General features: G+C 44.8%; 1 protein-coding gene across 3 annotated transcripts in view; it reads right to left on the reverse strand.

The window, feature by feature from the left end:
- Window positions 1-18,203, reverse strand: part of dlgap1b (discs, large (Drosophila) homolog-associated protein 1b) — a 65,968-nt gene extending 47,765 nt beyond the window's left edge. For all 3 annotated transcript variants that reach the window (XM_078095942.1, XM_078095941.1, XM_078095943.1), the window contains exon 1: window positions 18,011-18,203. The gene's annotated coding sequence lies outside the window, so the exon portion shown is untranslated. The remainder of the gene's footprint in view (window positions 1-18,010) is intronic.
- Window positions 18,204-19,707: the final 1,504 nt, after the last annotated feature.

Here is a 19,707-nt window from a genome sequence, read left to right on the forward strand (position 1 = left end):
GGGTCAAAAGAAGGGCGTCCTCGGTGATTAAGTGGAGACGCAAGCTACGGACTCTAATCAGGCCAAATCAATGTGAACTAATCCGGTGCCAATTAAGAAACCGGGATCCGACGGCCAGGACGTAATTCAATCTCCTTTCTAGCTGTTAAAAGGATAGATTCAAAGTTCCGGACACCAGCCAGATGGATCATTCTTTCCCAGCCGAGGCGTTCCGTACTACGCTCACAGATCACGAGACAGCCATGAGGCGTTTTAACGCATCGGCCCCAAAGCTCAATGGCCAATAAACGGGGCCTAGCTGGTAGAAGCAAACGGGAGGGGTCATACGTTTTCCTTCACCCTGATTGGCTTATCTTTGTCATCATTTCTCTCAGCGGTTCCCTTCCTTCCCGTTTCCCATATCATGGTTAAAACAGCAAAAGAAATATATGCAAAAACTGTTCTCCGCTCCCCGTCCGCATGCACAAATAAATAAGTAGTGCACATTATATTCTTGACAAAGGCTCAAAGTGGGTGTGTTTTTTTTTCAGAGCAAGCCAGACACTGTGGAGAGGGGGGGATTGTTCGTGAGTGAACAATTTTCCCAAATATGAACTCTGTCTTGTTGAATATCTCTTAAATTATTCCGTATGGTACTTTGTGTGGGTGGGTCCGGTGTTATTAGCTGTAGCTGCCTGTCCACGCTGTAGTGACAATGCCAGGATTTTGAACATAATAGCAGCAGACACGGAAAACAAGCAGTTTCTTCATCGAGCTGATTGTTGCTGTCCAAGTGAAGGAACACCTAACACCATGCGGGTCTGAAGGTCATGCATGTGTGGCCCACAGGAGCCGTGCGCTAACACACCGGAGCTTCTCGTCTAACTATTTCAAAGTCTAAACTCCAATCGAGTGGTCGTTTGAAAAACACTAAATCCTTTGAATTAATAACACCGCTCGCGTAAAAGCAACGTTCTCAGGGGAAGCAAAATTCACTGACTATACAGGTTTTTGAGGTTATGCAACTCAAGGTTTCAGTGGTTTTGAATAATTAACATGATGTATGCAAAGAGAAAAAGTATGTGTGTGGAGGAAGAAATAGGAGAGAAAAGACCAATCTAATGTCCAGCAGATATCCTATTAGATCAGTTCGCAGTTGCACCTCGTGACACGCGCCGTTAAATCGGCACATCGAGGGAGGAGAACAGCCCCCGTGTCATCGGCAGCAAAGTAAAGTGGGCCTGAACGAGCTTCTAGAGGACCCCTCGGACGAGTTACGGCCGAGAGACAGATGCATCTTACAGCTCAGAGGACCAACAAATGAACAAACAGATTAGGTAAAAAAGGGGGGGAAAAAAATAAATCATGTCGTGAGACAAAATGAGGACTGTGTGGAATTCTCAGGAGACGTGGTCCAGATTGTCAGACAGACAGGCGGTCTATAGCATTTAACAGACACACACAAGACAAATGAGGGAGGATTATAACAAGTGTTTTTAAATACCGGGGAATACAGCAAGTAGAAAGCGCTTTGTTTTTGAGCGTCATGAGACGGGAAGGCGCTGAATTACGTGAACTAAAACTCACCGCACCTTCAAGTACTCGGTAGCACGTCATCACAGCGCTCTGACAAAGCTTACCGGCCCCTGGATGGTGGAATACAGTCTAACAGAGCAATGCTACTTCTATTATTATTATAATTTCTTCATCGCTTAGCTTTATGAGCTGACCTCAACAATATTTTTTTGCACACTGTCTGGACGCCGTCGATAACAATTCATTCTTTTTCAAGCATTTATAGTTCACTTCACACATTTTCTTCAAGCTTTGGTTTTGTTTATTTACAACCTTTTACAAAAACAGCATGTAAGTATGTTTCCAACATTTTTGGATAATGTTAAATAATCTCTCAAAATTGAATCATTGAAGTTGTGTAATACAGCAGTTGGTTAATTAAAATCAGGCAATGAATAGAAATGGTGAAACAATACCAGCGATGGCCACGATAATCCACGGCAAAGATATTTAAAACAAAGTGCCCTGTAATGATCTCGTTCGAGAGGAAAGCACTCGTTACTAATGTAACAATGTTCCTGCTGCAAATGTCTGCTGAGGCGGCAATCTCAAGTTAAATTAATTTTAATGAGAGAAGAGACCAATTTATTAGAGTACAGTCTGCAATCTGTACACATAGAAACAAACATAAGTGTTCACAGCCTGCTCTAAACAATTATGGAATAAACAAGATTTAACTCATTTAAAAGTTACAAGATAATGAATCCTGACCACTTAGAGGACTTCTTGCTAGAGTAGATTTTCCTGTGAACCGTGAAGTCCATTTTATCCATGAACTGGTTTAAACTTCTCATTAATAAAATACTAATCAAGTCTAACGTTCAGGAGTTGCACCATCTCTGGCTCTTGAGATGTAGTTTGAGTCTGGAGCGCGTTTGATGATGTGAGGTTAATCAGGGTGAAGGGATGACGTCATTCACGAGGCAGCGAGCGAGCCGAGGCGGGGAGGTTTTACAGTCTCATGGATGAAGACAAACGGGGAAGGACAACAGCAACTTCTTAATGTGACTTCAATCCTTCAGCACCACCGTCAAAGTGAGCAGATAATAAAACGTTGGGGTCTCTGCTGTCGTCCCTGTGCAGCATCGCATGATCGCGTGCACCGCTGTGCACACGTCCTGGTCCTCGCTTGACCTCAGGCCTCATGCTCCATAGTACTCATCTACTTCCCTCCTTGACTTTTATTCATCTTAAACCAAACTGCACTGCTCCTCACCAGCTTGGACACAAACAGTCACTGTGAAATAGGTTTGTCTGCTTTCTCCTTGTATCCGATGACAAAGAGCGCAAACATTCTGTCAATGAGGGTACTGCTTTACATTGTTTGCGGGTTTGTGTCATGACAGGAATAGATCCCAAGACGTCATTCTATTCTCTTAATAGTGTATTAAAACAGATATCCTTGAATAAAATTGAAACAGCTGAAGCTCTCGCAGACACACTGCAGCTTTCAGACATCTTTGATACTACATACAATGAATGGGTTCCTTTTATCCTGTCGTTTGCCAACTGCTCGTCAGTTTGTACGTTTTTTCTATTATGCCTCTGCACCAGATTCTACTTTTAATACACACAGTGTATTAGTGTAATTCTAGTCTCATTAGGCCGACCCCGTCCCCCGTTTGGAAACTCACAGGCGCCGCACTGTGTCGACAGCTCCTGAACATTTGTTGCGTCTGACGACTCGACCGGATAAATAAAAGATGGCAACACGAAAGAGAATGTGTAAACATTCATTCGCGTGCTGAGACCTGCCGACGGAACGCTCGGGCCTCCATCTGGCCGACACTAGCTGGCTCTCTGAACCAGCCTCACGCAACATAAAACAACGAAACGCGCGCGCGCACTGTGCGTGCTGTCGCCCATTAACTCGTTACCTAATGTGTAATTGCTCACGGGAGTCTGCGGGTTGCGCATTTAATGCAGCGTGGGATCGCGCTTACGCGAGAACGGGGTCAATTGAAAAAGAAGCATGACTCATTAGAGAGGATGGAGCTCGGGAACCTTAAAGGGATTGATTTTGGTTTATGAGCAGTTTTGTTCACACTTTTCTGTGATTGAACAAATACACCTCCATGAGCCAATAAACCAACGGTACTACATCTTATACTGTAGGTATTTTTATTATATGCGAGTGCCGGAGGCACGAGTCCCTTCTGGGTCCTGGTGAGAGGAGCCCTCTTTGATCTCTACCTCAGATAACCTGAAGAGAAGGTAGGTATCAGAGGGGAATATAAGGGGATTAGACATGCTGAACAAAAAAAGGCTTAGACGGAGTACTACACAACCTGGTGCACGCACACATAATCTCCCCCCGTGGAACACAGCGGTGATAAGAGTCCGTGCTGGACGGGTGGAAGTCGGTCCCTGGTGGGATGTCTCATGTTGTCTCTCATCATTTCTCTTTAAACATATTTTTGGGGATGTTGTATTGATGCCCAATTTGATTCCCAAATCAAACTTCTGACACAAAACCCAAAAAACTGCTGAGTAAAACGGAGGGTTAGAAGCTCGGAGATCAGCAGTTACAGCAAGTTGAGGCAACCAGGCAAACTGGAGCATCGGAACTGATGCACTGTTTCACACAATTTACATCAAACCTCCATCCATCAATCAGCTTCCGCTCACCGGGTGACGAGGACGCCGCAGTCGTCCTTCGTCACCCGGCAACGCTTCCCAGCTCCGAGCTCTGATATCTAATCTCTCGAGCCTCCTCCGGGTCTTCCCCCGGGGCCGCTCATACCACTTGGACGTGGCGATAATAACCTCTAAAGCGAACTGTCCAGGCGGCGACCCGAGCATGATGACCCAACCACCTCGGCTCGCACCTTTTTTTTCTCGCCGCAGGAGGAGCAGCATCTCCTCTCCCGGGCTCCCTCCGGATGACGTCTGACGCCTACCGGCCGCCGTTGCCGGGGAAGATCTCATTCGCCAACCCGAGGCGAGGGTCAGAAGGTATTGGAGCCGATTGGAGCGGTGACTCGAGGCCTGTGCCTTGCGGCTCGGCTCCCTCTTCGGCGCAGGTATCGCCTGTCCATCAAACGTACACAAGGTCTTCATCCGTAAAACAACGTCCCCTCGGAGCTTGAAGCTGTGCGAGTGTTACCTCGAGAGGCGACTGGAGGGAGAAACAACAACACCTTTGTGGCCCAAACACGTCCACCCTCTTGGCTGCACTCATACACAGCGGTCGGTAAATCATTTTCATCGATGTTCGCCCCGGGGCAATCAGAGGATGTTGACTCAACATTACGGTCGGGTGTAGTTTGTTTTAGGCCTGTGGATAGATCAATAGACACTCATTGATTGTTATCTATCCTATTACATACCTCCAAGCTAATTGTTATCTATAGCAAATTCATCAAACTGTGTAGTGAGGAGGCCTTAAAATTGCCAAGCGTTTGGAAACATGAGAGACTGCAGAAGTAATGCTAATGTTTAACGGCCAAGTACAGTCAAGATTAATAAATGGAGTTCAAATCTGAAGGAAATCCTCGGCCATTTATCGCAGCAGGCTTCAAACAAGTTAATTACAACGTTTAACAAACCGAACATAAGCAGTTCTTTAAAATATATTCTGAAATAAGAATAAGCACTTCTATCTTCTTATCCTTTCTTTCACATCATTCCTGCTCAGGTTGCAAACAATAAATGACTAATGGCGTAATGATGCACATGCAGCAGCACCACTTTGTTTTAATTCAAGTGACTGCAGAAATTACAACAACAACACAAGGTATAATGACTCATGCTTCGGTACGTTTTGTTTTTGTAGCAACCTTTGTGTAAACCAAATGAGCGAGAGAATTGCGCATGCTAGGTGACACTCCTCCCCACTACGCAGGAACACACACACACACACACACACACACACACACACACACACACACAAACACACACCTCTTTTCCCCTGACCTCCCTCGTACACAACAAATCAGCATGACAGACTGCTCATCCCGCTGGCTGCCTTCTCGTCAACGCTGGCCCAGATTCCATCAGATTATACAAATGACATCATCAAGTGAGCGTTTTTTGAGCGGGTGCATGAATGACGGTATTTTGGCACTGGGGTTTAAACTGCTCCGTGTACCAAAAATACGCCTTTGACTACGTTCTGCGCCAATCCAGATGTCTAAAAAGGCCTCATATATGAAACCCCAAAGACCGACAGGGTTTCATCCCTCTGAATAAATGCCCAGTGACTTTGGAGTAACGTGCATCTGTTGTTCTGGGGGCCACTGAACTTCAACAGCTCGGTATGCTGAAATTCGTCCCCTGTGACTCGAGGCTCATTTAGACGAATACAATCCCACCGTGCAGCAGGAAACAAAAAGGTATCGGGACTTGATTTGGCTTCGGCCCCACGGAGCCTCCTTTCCCCTTGCTGTGGCTTTTCATGTTTGATGGAAAACAACATTCAAGAGGTTGCAGAAATATACATCAGAAAATACATAGAGCTGCAGAAGCTTTTGTAGTGCAGAATCACGTCAATGGGATCTGAAGAAAGCGATTACTGAAATAAAGCAAAGGGGTGTTTGGGGAAACATTTGCCTGCGAGCCCGTGAGAGGTCGGGTTGGTTTAAGTCTTTGAGGGACAGCTGAGCAGCACAATGCAAAAGACACTTCTTCTGGCTTACTACGACAAGAACTGCCAGTGTTTTGTCAGCAGTGGTATTTAAAAGTGAGGAACATTAACATTAATTTAGCCACTAAAACCAATAGATTTGTAGTTACAATCATGTTGAAGGTTTATCAAAAAAATATATATATACCTTCTTTTCTCAATCGTGTACACAAGGGATCACATTTCATTTGGATCACAAAAGTCCTGCTCCTGTGTCTGTGAAAGCTTCTGTAGATGTCATAGAAATACTACAAGCTTAACCATTCCATAAATTGTATGATAATTATGGCTGATAAAGACCGTGAGAAGAGTGTTTGTTGGCGTTGCAGCGTCAAGATATTTTCTCACTTAGCTTATTGGAGCCTGAGAAAATGCCCTGGCTTGTCACAGCAATCCGAAGCTATTGGCTAGTGATGACCCTGACTAAGCCATTTTCTGCTGCCTGTGCATCTCCCCCTCTTTCTCTCTCTCTGTGCCAGAACCGCCAAGGAGATTTGGGTGTCCTCACAGATGCCAGAGTTTCATGCTTTCGACCCGCAGGCTCTCCCTGTCTGTCTGCCTGGCATTGTGGAAAGCATTTAGGGAGGGGAAAAAAACCCAGCATCCTCTTCTCGACAACTTGCTAATTACTTTACAAAGGCTTGCTTGCTGTCTATAATGCATTAGATACATCTCATTCCAAAAAGGGACAATGGCATTAATTGATTTGCTTTCTGGTCTCAAATGAGTGAGTAAATAGCTGCCTGTTTGCATTTTCCACTTGTGCTTCTTATTGCTGAGGCATATACAAAAGACAAGACAGGAATTTTTGAGCAAGGACAAACTTTTTGAGTTGTATAATCCGGGCCAGACCCGTTTTATCCAGACTATGCAGTTCAATAAAAAACCCGCCTGAATGGAGTTAGTAAAATGGAGATTAAAATTCAATTAGAGTTGGGATGAAACAACTTTAGGTCCCCACCTCTGATTGTTGTCAGGCGGATGAATGGTTTGATGATTTACAGCTTAGCAATGCAACTTGGACAACACCTCAACGGCGGATGGTAAACATCATGCGCACTCATCCAAGGATCCTTTTGAACAAAAACTACAGTACACGTTGAACTGAGGCAAACAGGCTTTCAGAATGCGACGAGGGGGAGGAGCGACTATTTTAAACGCTTCAGATGGTGGTTATATACAACTGAAAACATTTTAGACTGTGAAATGTAAATATACAATAATCTCTGTTTTGGCATTTTTTGCACAAGTAATGCAATAAAAATATATATATATATTTGGGGCTTGTGTCGGTGTTTGCTCCAAGGACCTTTCTATAATTTCATAATGTGTCAAAGCCAGCTGTAGAAATAAAACAACAGGCAATGCTGATTTACGCTCAGTTATCTTTGCAGGCTGTGAACTTGTGTTTGCTGAGCTTATCGCGGAAACCTTGCTCCACAGCAGCGTTCATTAATCTACGAGCGCATGTTGGCTTTTGAATCTGTGTGCGTGCTTGTGTGTGTGACACTATGTGGGAACAGTCGGAGTGCTGCAGTACAGAGAAACGAGCGGTAGGATGTGCAGGAAGCATGAGACGCTGTCCGTGGTGCTGAAGTCTTCCTGCAAGCTGCATTAACTTTCTTTCTCCTGCAAACACACACACACACACGCACACACACACAAAAGGTGATCTCTTTGCAAACCGTGCATCCACAATTCAATACTAAACCTGTTATTATGTAGATCTACATCTACTGAAAATCGTATTTACCCGGAAAGGCTCAGATAGAAGTGGTAACCACAAAAAGTACTGAACAATAACATGACGAGAAGCCATCTGATTCAACAACCATTGCTCATTTACCAAAGAACTCTCTCTTTTGCACATGTGAAAAGATCTCACCGCTCACCTTTTGTTCCTTCGCTAATTGAATTACTAATAAATCTCAACACTAAATTCCTCTGTCACAAATGAGTGGGTGTGGAGGTCAAGAAGACAAGAAGAGACTAAATGAAGACGACATCAACGGTGGGGTCTGCCGATACGTTCCCCTCTCGGCAGAGCAAAGCTCACTGTGACTCCATTGCTAGGACAATCAGAGTTTGTAAAGAGGCACAAGAACAATTTGGAAAGAAAATAAAACCTACTTTAGCAAAAGGGCAGGTTTCCCACTTTGAGGTTTCAATTACCAAAACATGGGGAGCTTTGCCAAAGTAAGTCAACAAAAAAATGTGTAAAATGGACTCATTCTTTTTTTTCAACAACAGCGTAATAGAAATCATGTCGAGAATTTCAATCTGCAATAATTTCAAACAGTTTTAACGCTTTATGATCCATCAAAAAGAAGAAGAAAAAAAAACATGACCAATTTAGCTTTTTCCTGCGGGTGCCAAATGACTAACAGTGAGCCACTGTGCATGATGCAAGCGCACCAGAATAACAGGGACCGACTTCCTGTTGGTATTGCGTAGTTAGAGACATTTTCAAGTTTGCATGGAGGTAGATTTTTTTTTAAGCAAGAGCAATTCCAATGATTAGTCACAATTAGGCCCTCTGTCCGTCACGGTCCATCCATGCATGTCATTGAGAAGATGTTTTCCCTCTCCCACCTCTTCCATGGCTGCCACCTTGGCATCGGTCACGTTTTGGCTTCTTGCCAAAGCTTTAGCCCCTCCTTCCTCTTTTTTCTTCCCTTTTTCCTCTCCCTGCAGCCAAAATGCAACATGGTGATTTATGGCTGAACGTACAAAACACCACCCAAGGATATGCGTTTGTTTTACACAATTTCTTTTAATTTTACAGACTTTTTTTCTGGGTCTCGTGAAAATCATGAAAAGGTTTTAGCTGGCTTCTGTAATCCGTAGAGACAATCATTTGACAAGTGATTGTCTCTATAAACCAAGAGATAATCCCGGAAATGCAAACATAACATTTGGTTTAGTTCCATTCGAATTATTGTTTGGGATAAATTATTAGTCTTAAAATGCGTCTGATTAAGGAGCCTTGATCCCGGCTAAATTTTAATTAAGATATTTGTCAACGCTACGCCTGCTTGCAAATATTAAAAGGTCATTTAAAATGAAAATAGGTCACTAAGTAGATTAAAAACACTGGCAAAATGTAATATGAATAGCCAAAAACTAAATAAATACTACTACATCTTCAATCAGGAACCTACAGTATTTTGTCCACTTGTTTCCGTGCAAAAGCAACCCTGAGTACCATCACCAAGCACTCACTCATTCACACGCTGACACACACACACACACACACACACACACACACACACACAGTCGCCATCTGTCATGCGGTAACCTCCGCGAGCTCGCTTTCCCTCGCCGGCCCGCTGGGACACATGCCCACTAATGATTCCATAACTTCGTTACCACCTCATCGTGGCGGTCGGTAAGCGGCATTGCTGGATTTACCACTGTGTAATGGACTAGCGGGTCCGGACTCGTTTGCTTAAACGGCCGTATTGATTCACTGCACCACGGCCGACAGGCCGATGCGCGGAGGCAATGCTGACCTCCACCTGCTCTCGAGCTTCTGCCGTCGTCGGCAGAAGTCTCTCGGTACAAACGGAGTTTGGTGTTTCCACACGCGGCTCCATAGTTTAACGTCACACTGGGGAAAAAATATCACAGCAAAGTACCTTGCCAGCAAACAAAAGCAAAAGCCAGGATTAGAAGACCGAAAGGAGCAGAAAATTGGCGCCAACTGGCTGAGCGGAAGAATACTCTCAGATGATACAGCATGAGGAGATGATTCCCAAGTTGTCCTCTGCGGTTATTATGTAGGCCAAATTGGCATTGTTTTACACAATTTTGAGAGGCTTACTGGAAGACCTGTGAAAGCAGTCTGTAATGGTTTCAAAGGAAGAAATATTCCCCTAATGCTAAAGGGTTTCCTTTGAAAGCGGCCAGGAAACATTACAGCAGCTGCTCTGCATATTTATTTCAACCTACTGGGAAACCTCTCAGAGGGAGCGCCATCAAACGGAAAAGGGCCGACGTGGAGCTCAGTACGAACCAAACAACTCGTGTTGGCTGAAGGGAAGCAGCTACTAGACGTTAAGAGACACCGGTCACATCGCAGCGAGCGCGTGGACATCGGAGAGGGGAGGCTGACAACAATTTAAACCAGCCTGAGGACCTTTTGGTTAGGAAATGACCAGTTGGTCTTTGGAGCAGATAATCCCTGAAAAGCTGGTCTTACTGAGGAAACAATGCTCCCACCCCCAACATGAACAGCATCGCAGCGCACACAGTACCATGTATAATGAAGTGTACCTTAATGAACTGTATTAATGTTTGTTCATGGCCTTGCATGTTTACCGCACAAATCAGCTATAATAATTTGCAAAGGTCAGTACAAAAGCTGCATTGCAGCGACAATACAGACAGAAATGATAAAACGTTGCTGCGTAAATTCATACATTTCACATTTACTGCAATGCATGTTTCCCTGTACTAAAGAGGACTATCCTGTGACACAGTACTTTCAGAATAAACTCACGTGTGCATCTTCTGCACAGTATATTAGCCGTCTCCTCCTGGTTCTCCCGCCCGCGTTGCCCCCCCCCCCATTCACTGGCCCTTGTGCCTGATTTAGCCCGCGCCTTGGGCCTGCAGCAACTGGCGGTCGTATAGAGGGCCATGTAAATGTCACCGTCTCAGAGGCTGTGCTCTGCAGAGCGTGAAATGAAATCTGGCAGAGTTTTAAGGCCTTTCCTCACATTCCACAGTACACGGGCCGTATATAAAACTCAAGGATATGTTATGATCGTATCTGGAGTCCCCCCACCCCCACCGTCACGTCTCTTTTCTTTATCAATTATTTTAGTGTCAGGTCAAAATTGTTGTTTCCCAACCCTATTAATAGGTTATTAATTAAAAAAAACAGATTAATATTGCAGTCATGTGTAATTGGATAGCTACGCTGTTTCTAAATAATCCGATAGATCATGCAACGTTATCATATTTACTGCTGCACATGCACACCACATGAAAATGGACATTTAGAACCATTTAAATGTCAATCACATCATTTCGGTTTCTAAAAGAATAATGGAAGAGACAGAAAAGCTGCGGGCACCGAACGCTGGCGCAGAAGGACGATGAGTAGTTCAACTGCAGGAAATGTTCCCTGTAGGGTTTCTTCTTCTGGGGAGATTGGCAGCACGCTTGAGGGGCTCTCTCTCAATTAAAATCAGGAACGCCAAGAGGCTTTCCGCCTGAGCTGACGCCATTTTGGATCCAAAACAACTGTGTCAAACCTCACTACTTAAGTTCTGCCTCAGACCATCTCGTGAGAGATCTCATTGTCAAAGATTGGATTCGAGTGACTCTCTCGATTGTGCACATACGGCTCGAGGAGAGAGAATAATTAGAATTCCTGCTCCCACACCCAGGCTATGCTGGCAATCTTTCTAACTATTGCTTTCTGTGAACTGCCAACGTTTGGGTGAGTTCAATAAAATGAGAAAAAAAAACTTAAATATAATTAAAATAATACAACAATTTTTAAAAGTGAAAAATAAAGGCTTACATCACAAAATATCTACCTTTTAAAACACCCATTGTTAAAACGATCATCTCTTGCTCATCACCTCTTTTCATCTCTCAAGTCGTGCACTTAAACCTGGCCCTTGTGGACATTTACAAATTAGATCTCCCATTCCATTTAGAGCTGTACCTCTTGCAGCTTATCTTGTGTAACAGGCTTTTAAATAAATCCCATAGCTTTAAATAAACAGGAGCTGAGCTTTCCTTAATGTTGGGTCACACGAGCCAACCTTACACGAGTACCTCCAACGGTGACTCCGGCAGGCGTGACGCGCTCATGCCAACCACTCACTTCCCTTTGCTGAAGGGAGAGGATGATTTTTTTTTAATAATTATTGCTGAAGCACCCCTTGATGAAATTCTGATAAGTTAGCTGATAAGTAAAAAAATATATAGTATATACATATATATTAATATTTTGTAAAGGCTCTGAATGCACATACAGACGCACTATGGGTCTCAACCAATGAGAGCATTGGGGGCGGGCCTAAGACTGCTGTTCAAGCTCACATGAACCGGCTGGCTGGCCCAGCCACACGTTCACATTTCTCAGAAATAGCGATAGGGAGTCTGCGACCTTTTCCCCATTTCCCCGTCCCTGCCAGTTTTACGCGGACATTTTTATTTAAATAGAATATTTTTTTATTTTAAGGATATTACATTTTGTGTAAGGGTTTCCTTCAGTATATTAGGCAGATTAATCACAATTAATTGCATAAAAATCATGCGATTAATCGGGATTTTAAATTCGTTACCAAGCATTCTTTTTTAGATTTTTTCTTTTTACAGTAGATCAGTTTTAGAAAGTGATAGAACAAAATGAAGGCAGATCTCGGTAGGATTGCAAAACTCTTCATCAGTGTCAGAGGACAGAGAAAATGTCGCATACATTTTTTTATTACATGGTGAGACACTTGTGGAGGTTAAAGGGGTTGACACCAGGTTGATTTTGTCTCATTGCTTTTCCACACATCCTCCCTGATGGCTGAGGCTTACCAATTGCTGTGAAAATACTACCCTAAAATAATTATCTTCCCTAAAATACTGGAATGAAAATATTATCATACATAAAAAGAAGCCAGGAGTGCCTGTTCAATAACAAGCGACTCACACCAACAGTAAGATCTTCTGTCTAGTGACCATCTACGTTCCTTGTGTCAGCCTGCATGCAAGTTGTAGTCCCTCTGGTTTTACTGGTACACATGATAAGATTATGGAACGAGGAAATAAGCATCCGCTACACCACCGGCTTTCAGTATCGATTAAGATTAAGCTACTAATGATGCTTGGAATCATGGGAGAAAACGTTGCAAGTATGCCGAACTGTGGGAAAATATCAACATAGCCATTTCTGAGGCCTTATAATAGATGAGTGCCTTTTTTATTATGCTGGCAAAATGTTGTTTCATAAAAAAAGCTATTTGAAGAGGAAATACGTTGACTACACACTCACATGTAGAGGCCTCACAAGTGATGTAATGAGGGGCTTCACAAACCTCAAGGAGCTGTTCACTCACACTTGTGAGAGAAAAGTGAATATTTGAGGCTTTCGCGGCAAGTTGTTTTGACAGCATGACTGCTGTTTGACTTTTAAAGTTATTAGATGTACAGATCAGGTTAGAAATAGATGTGGAGGGACTCAGCGTTGCCAATAGGAAGGAACCTTGTAGTCAGTTCCTTCTGGGTCTTTGAAGTTGCGGGTGGACGGATCTGCAGTTCCTTTGACGCCTCATCTCAAAAAAGCAAATACATCAAAATGAACGAAAAGATGCGAGACTAAGATAAGTACTGCAATAAACCCAAACTAAAGAGAAAAAAATGACATGCACAGCTGTTAACTGATAAGGATGCTGCAACCAGGTTGATCTTCCCTGAAGTTCATCAGTGTTATCTGAGTGTGTGTTTGTTTGCATTCAATGTGCAATCAGAGTAATAGTGATGATGATGATGATGATTATGGAAAAATTGTCTATACTTATTAAGATTCCAAGCAAATTGATACTGAATCGTGAGTCTGTATGATCCATTTTCAGCCGCTGATTCCACTCCTACACTACAAATCGGACACATTGTTGTTGGTATCGGTTTGGAAGGTTATACATGCCGCTATATTTCATTAAACACGTCCGCAGAAAGTTTTTTTGCTGAAATAACTTTTTCCCAGAAGAGCTATTTGTTCGCTTTCGAGAAGACTGTAAACTAGCTGTCAGCTCGCGAAGAGTTTGTCTTAAGAATGGCAACAATAAGAGGACCATCGGCCCACACTTCACTACTTCATTCCAGCATAGAGGGATAAGCAACCCCCCCCCCCGCCCCCCAGTGTCCGGCCGAAGGCCTCCCTGCTGGATTATGTTACCGAACAATGGCGGCGGCCTTTAACAGTCGGAGCATGCTCCAGTAGCTGGAAGGCATACAAACACTCTGCCCCTTTCCCCTCCCCATCCAGAATCGCCTTTGTCCCCCATGTCGAGCGCCGGGTCTACAGTACGTCTTTATATCGACAGTTCCTGCTGGCAAATAAGGCAAATAAAAAGCAGGCTTTCACACCAAAGCACACGACACAGGCATGGTTGGCATCACGCACGCAAAAGCGACTCGGTGTCACTGCATGCTTTTAGAGTAAGAGAGGTGAAACCGCTGCGTCTGCATCTCCTCGCGGATGAAAAACAGACACGACAGAAGGTTTGACAGAACTGGGGGGTTGGGGGGGGGGATAAGGATGGGATGCGACGTACTGTAGGAGAATGTCTGTTCATAATGTGTGCAGAGAAAGGCACACTATCATCACAGAGGGAAAGCCTGAGGCGTAGAATGCACAAGTCCTGCGGGCATGGAGGGAAGCCGCGATGGTAAGCAATGCTCCTCGTCAGACATTCGATATCTGTGACTTAAAGGCTGCTGTGGCACACACAGTTCTCCCTGAGCATAATACAGCAAGGTGACATCACCAGCGGGTGCAACGTACTTTGCCTCAGCACAATATGATGGGGATCGGTTTGACCTCCAGTTGAATTATATTTGTCAATCAAATGAATTGGGCAGAAAAATGAACACGTTGCAGTGACTGCTGACATTCAAGAGAAGGAGGAAACATTTTTAGGAATAAATCCTCGGGGAACAGGGAGTGAATAGAACTCAAAAGGCAGATGTCACAGGGGTGGGATTGGTATACTCTTTTTCAAGCACTGGTAGTGAGGTGATAGACCTGTAGCTTCCGTGAGTCCAGGCTCGACGAAGGAGTTCAGATCTCTCTAAACCTCTCAGTCAGAGCACACAAACACAGCTCGTTCTCCTTCCTTTAAAAAAAAAAAAAGATCCACAGGAGAAAAGATGAAGAAGTTAAACTGGCTTGCTGATGGCTTCAGTATGACAAAATAGCAGAAAAAGAATTGCTCGAGCTGAAGTTATGCAGGGGTCCTTGAAGAGTCCCCTCGAGCTGCGCTAGTGAGTCTTAATGGTGCAGAAGAGACGACTCTGCCACAGAGAATGTCCTGCTCTCACTGAACCCCTGAGAAGCAACAGCAACTTGTGGGACCTGACGGGCTCTGCTCAGTGGAACAGTGAAGTGTAATTAAAACCCGACAAAAAGAAAAAGAACAGAGCCCGGCACTACAAGGGCGTCAGAGAACACTGCTGTAGCTGACTCATTATTGCTGTCATCCACAGCCATCATCGCAACACCGCTGTGACTCCTGGCCTTTCCTAATAAAACCTGAGGGGGACAAGTCATGAGTAACAGCTATGTCATCACTGCGCGTTGCACAATCTTCTTTGCTGTCATAATCCCTTATTTTATTGTAAAGCCTTGGGGTGCTGGAAAGCAATATTTGCGCCACTAGTTTTAGCGCTGGGTCCTTCTATAATCTAATTTCAGGCTGCCGCGGCTTCCAAGACGGCCTCGAAACAAAGCGGCAAACACAGTGGGCGAGGTCGTCTGGGCGGACGGGGAGGACACGTTGACGTTGGGAAAACATCATCTGCATTACATGGAAAAAGCCGAGGCTCGCTAAATGTGGTATTTTTTAATTAAAAAAAACAGCCTTTACCTCAATATTAACAGCATCCTCAATATTCCACAGGCGGCATACGAGCGGCCGAAGCAGCGTTTACGGGTATTTGGTCGCAGAGTGGATCTTGTGGGGTTTTAACTACAGCGCAGACTGGAGGCCTCCTCTAATTGACATGGGAATGAGAACAGGAGGTCCCAAAAGACCTTCAAATCTTTGGATCCTTCTCACTCACATCAGGGGACGGAGATGTATGAAAATGATAGAGGGGAGTCCTCCACAGCTGATAACCGCATCAAAACAAAAAGCAAGCTAATGAAGCAGAGGCGCGAGGTTGGCAGTTCAGCACAGAGTGCATAATTATCTGTCGGGCGAAGAGGAAAGGCAGCTAATGATCACTCCAACAACCCGTCCCCGCAGTCGTCCAAAGCCACTGCAGTCAGTCACACGGGCGAAATGAAGAGGGCATCTACCGGGGGTGATGGGAAGGGGGCCACAACGCTCGGGGCCTTGTGTTCGACGAGGAAAAGGGGGAAGGAAACGGTTTAAGGAAGTGACACGGGGACGAGGGAACGGCAAAAGACTCTTCGCTGTTTCTGGAAAATAAGAGAATGCGCTTGGAAAAACGCCACACAATATTTTGGTTCCTGTATTATTTAGGCCCTTGATTAATTTTGGTGTAGGGGGCCAATAGCTTTCTTACTTGATTGACTCTTTCAGCCACGAACCGTTTCAATTCTCCCGGAGTCAGAATAACAATTTACTTTTTCCCCCAAATTGGCTCAGTGGCCCACTACACACACTCTCTCACACACACACACACACACACACGATTGCTGCAGTCTGCAACACAAAACAAAACACTCGACCAGATCACGACTCTTTGCTGTCCTTTCTCCGAAATGGTGGAACGAGCTCTCTGAAGACACCAGGACCGCAGAGAGCCTTCACATCTTCCACCGCAAACACAAGACACACCTCTTCAAACTCCACCTCGACTAAAAACAAACAAATTGTAGCACTTAGATTGTACTTATAATGGCACTTATCTATAGCAAATTGTAAATTGGCTTATTTGACAAAATCGCACTTTCTTGTTTCTTGCTCTTTGGAGTTTGTATCCCTATGGTTGAATGCGCTTATTGTAAGTCGCTTTGGATAAATGCGTCAGCTAAATGACATGTAATGTAACACAGCTTTATTTTGGTAGACAAACTTGGGCATTTATATTGGACAAGGGTCCATCCCAATCACAGCTGGAGATAGTCCCTTCAGATGTAATTACATTTGAGGTCATTCAGCTGATGCTTTCATCCAAAGCAACTTACATTGCTTTTTACATATTTGCCCGGGGAGCAATTATGGGTTAGGTGTCTTACTCAGGGACTTCAACATGGGACATGGGGCAGCCAGGACTCAAACCACCAACCTTTACAGCCCCTGGTGCACCCTCTCGACCCCTGCGCCACAACGACAACCCAAGCACGTAATGTTGTTCCTGTTTTGCCAACTGGATTTCACAAGCTACTGCTGCAATATAGACAGTGTTTTAATGACCAGAATCACACACTCAGTCCGGGGCAATGCTGAAACCATTCCTAGTGGGCAGAGAGCCACAATGAACGCATCCAGCAGATTGACGTGGCCATGGGAAGAAGGCAGGGGGCGGGAGGGGGGGGGGTCTCCGAAGCCATCTCTGGAGTGTGTACAGCCTGCAAGAGGAGGAGGTGATTTGATGGCTCATCTTGCTCTGACCATTGCTGCATCCTGGTCCCTCACGCTCAGCTTCCACGCTGTTCCCAGAAGGTCCAAAACTCTGCATCCAATCTTTAGAATAGGATGCCAAAAGACGCAATTGCTGCCGCGGTTGTTCAGGCTCTTGGCAGGATAATGGGTCTGTCTCGTTATCACTTACGGCAAGGGGGGAGGACGGCGGTCAAAGGGTCGGGGGGCGGGGGGGGGGGATGCAGTCTAACAACTTTGTCAAAACGAAATCACCCGTTTTCTCTCATCGTCTGGGTTTACATGAAAGTTGAGGGGGAGAAAAAAGACCCAATGAAGGCAGCGCAGCGCGCACAATCTGACAGGGGATCAAGGAGCACGAGGTTCAGGACTGCACGCGCGAGATGAATGATACAAATTAAAAAAAAGTCGGGCTAAAAATGTTTTTATAAAAAGAGACGAGTCCGTCCTCAGTCATGACAAGTGTCAAACAAATGTGCCCGCCGCACAACGTAAGAAAACGGGACAAACAATTTGCGCATTCGGTCCCTACCTTTCCCAACGCGCGGCCCGTCCGCGAACCCACCTCCGGGTTTAATCCTCTGGCTTGTGCCGGAATCGCTGCTTTGCCTTGAGGATGCGACGAATCTGGATTTGCCGTAAAGGACGTCACCTGGACCGCAGGGTCCCGCGCACTGTAGCGTGTCCCCGCGTCGCTCCGTCTGCGCGCTGCAGAGGCATCGCCGCACGTCTCGAACAAGCGCTTCGCGGGAACGGAGAGAGGGAAAGCCCGACATGGAGTCTCCCACTTGGATTCTCCGCCGGACCGCTCAGCCAAATTAGACCCACGGGGGGGGGGGAATTAGAATGAACAGTAGCTTCTTTGCAGGGTAGAAATGGGTTCAATAAGCCAAACTGGCGGGGTAACTGCAACGTGAAACACGAGGATCCGCCAGGTGCATTTGATTTATTACTAACTAACTTCATTTGCAATGCAACTAGTGAATAACGACTTTTCATAATTCAGCCTCATTATGAAACATGTAGGATTCTACTGGATATTCTACTTGTGATCAATTATACAAAATATGTATTTACATGAACATAATACATTAATTTCAGATTTCAGGCATTCATCGTGACAACTGAGCAAAATCCACCTGCAGAAGAAGAAAGCTCTGAGTCCCTGTCGTTGACCTCCAGTTACAGTATATGTCTGTATATACAGTACACACACACACACACACAAAATATTGTACCTGAGCCTTCGGTGTCGTCTCGCTACATGATGATGATAATATATATGTAATAACCTCATCATGATGCCACAGTTAGAGGTTATTATTTGTTTTTCTGATTATCGCATAACACTTTACCATTTAGTCAAATTATATAAAACACTGAAATATAAAATAACTACCTAACTTTGGGATTCTAAATATATATCCTGTAAACGCCTAACCCCTGTTTGCGTGCTTTCATAATATTCAGGTTAGGGCAAATTTTCAAATGTATCCACCATGTCTTGCGTTCATAAATAGGCTTCAAATAATACGTATAATAGAACACAGTGACATTTGTGTTATCGAGTATGAGATCCGTTGTTGCAGTGTTTCTCATTCAAATCTCTCCCGCACACACACACACACACACACACACACACACACACACACACACACACACGCACACACACAGAATGACAAAGACAGTTGTGCTGCTCACTGCAAGCACATCACACGCACACTTCCCCCATCACTCTCTGTCTCTGTGAAGCAGGGATGCTGATGAATGACTGGAGGCTGCACTCTGCAGGGACCGAGCTCTGCGCCCGCCAGGCAGCCTGGATCTAATAACAAAGTTGCATGCAGCCTGCTTCAATGGCATAACCCTGGCAACAGCAGCGGCGGCAAAGAACTTACCGAAGGCTCTGGGTGTGTGTTTCTATGGGCTTTGGGTGACCAGGCATTACACCGATCACTGATGTGATGCTGCATAAGAAAATGTCAGCGCGGCGACATTATGGGAGGGGGGATTTATTACAGGCCGAAGCCTTTTCATCAACCAGCAATCAACAATTTATTGTTGGCAGACAGTCAATAGAAGCATTCCCCGGAAGTGTCAGTGAAATCAATGCTCCCCCCCCCCCCCCCCCCCAGAGGTAATGAGTGGCCACACTTGCACTGCATTTAAATAATATCGATGAACTGTGTTGCCAGTGAGGCAAGGGTGACCTGGATGTGACTCATAATT

This window comes from Gasterosteus aculeatus, chromosome 21, assembly GCF_964276395.1.
Source record: "Gasterosteus aculeatus chromosome 21, fGasAcu3.hap1.1, whole genome shotgun sequence".
NCBI lineage: Eukaryota > Metazoa > Chordata > Actinopteri > Perciformes > Gasterosteidae > Gasterosteus > Gasterosteus aculeatus.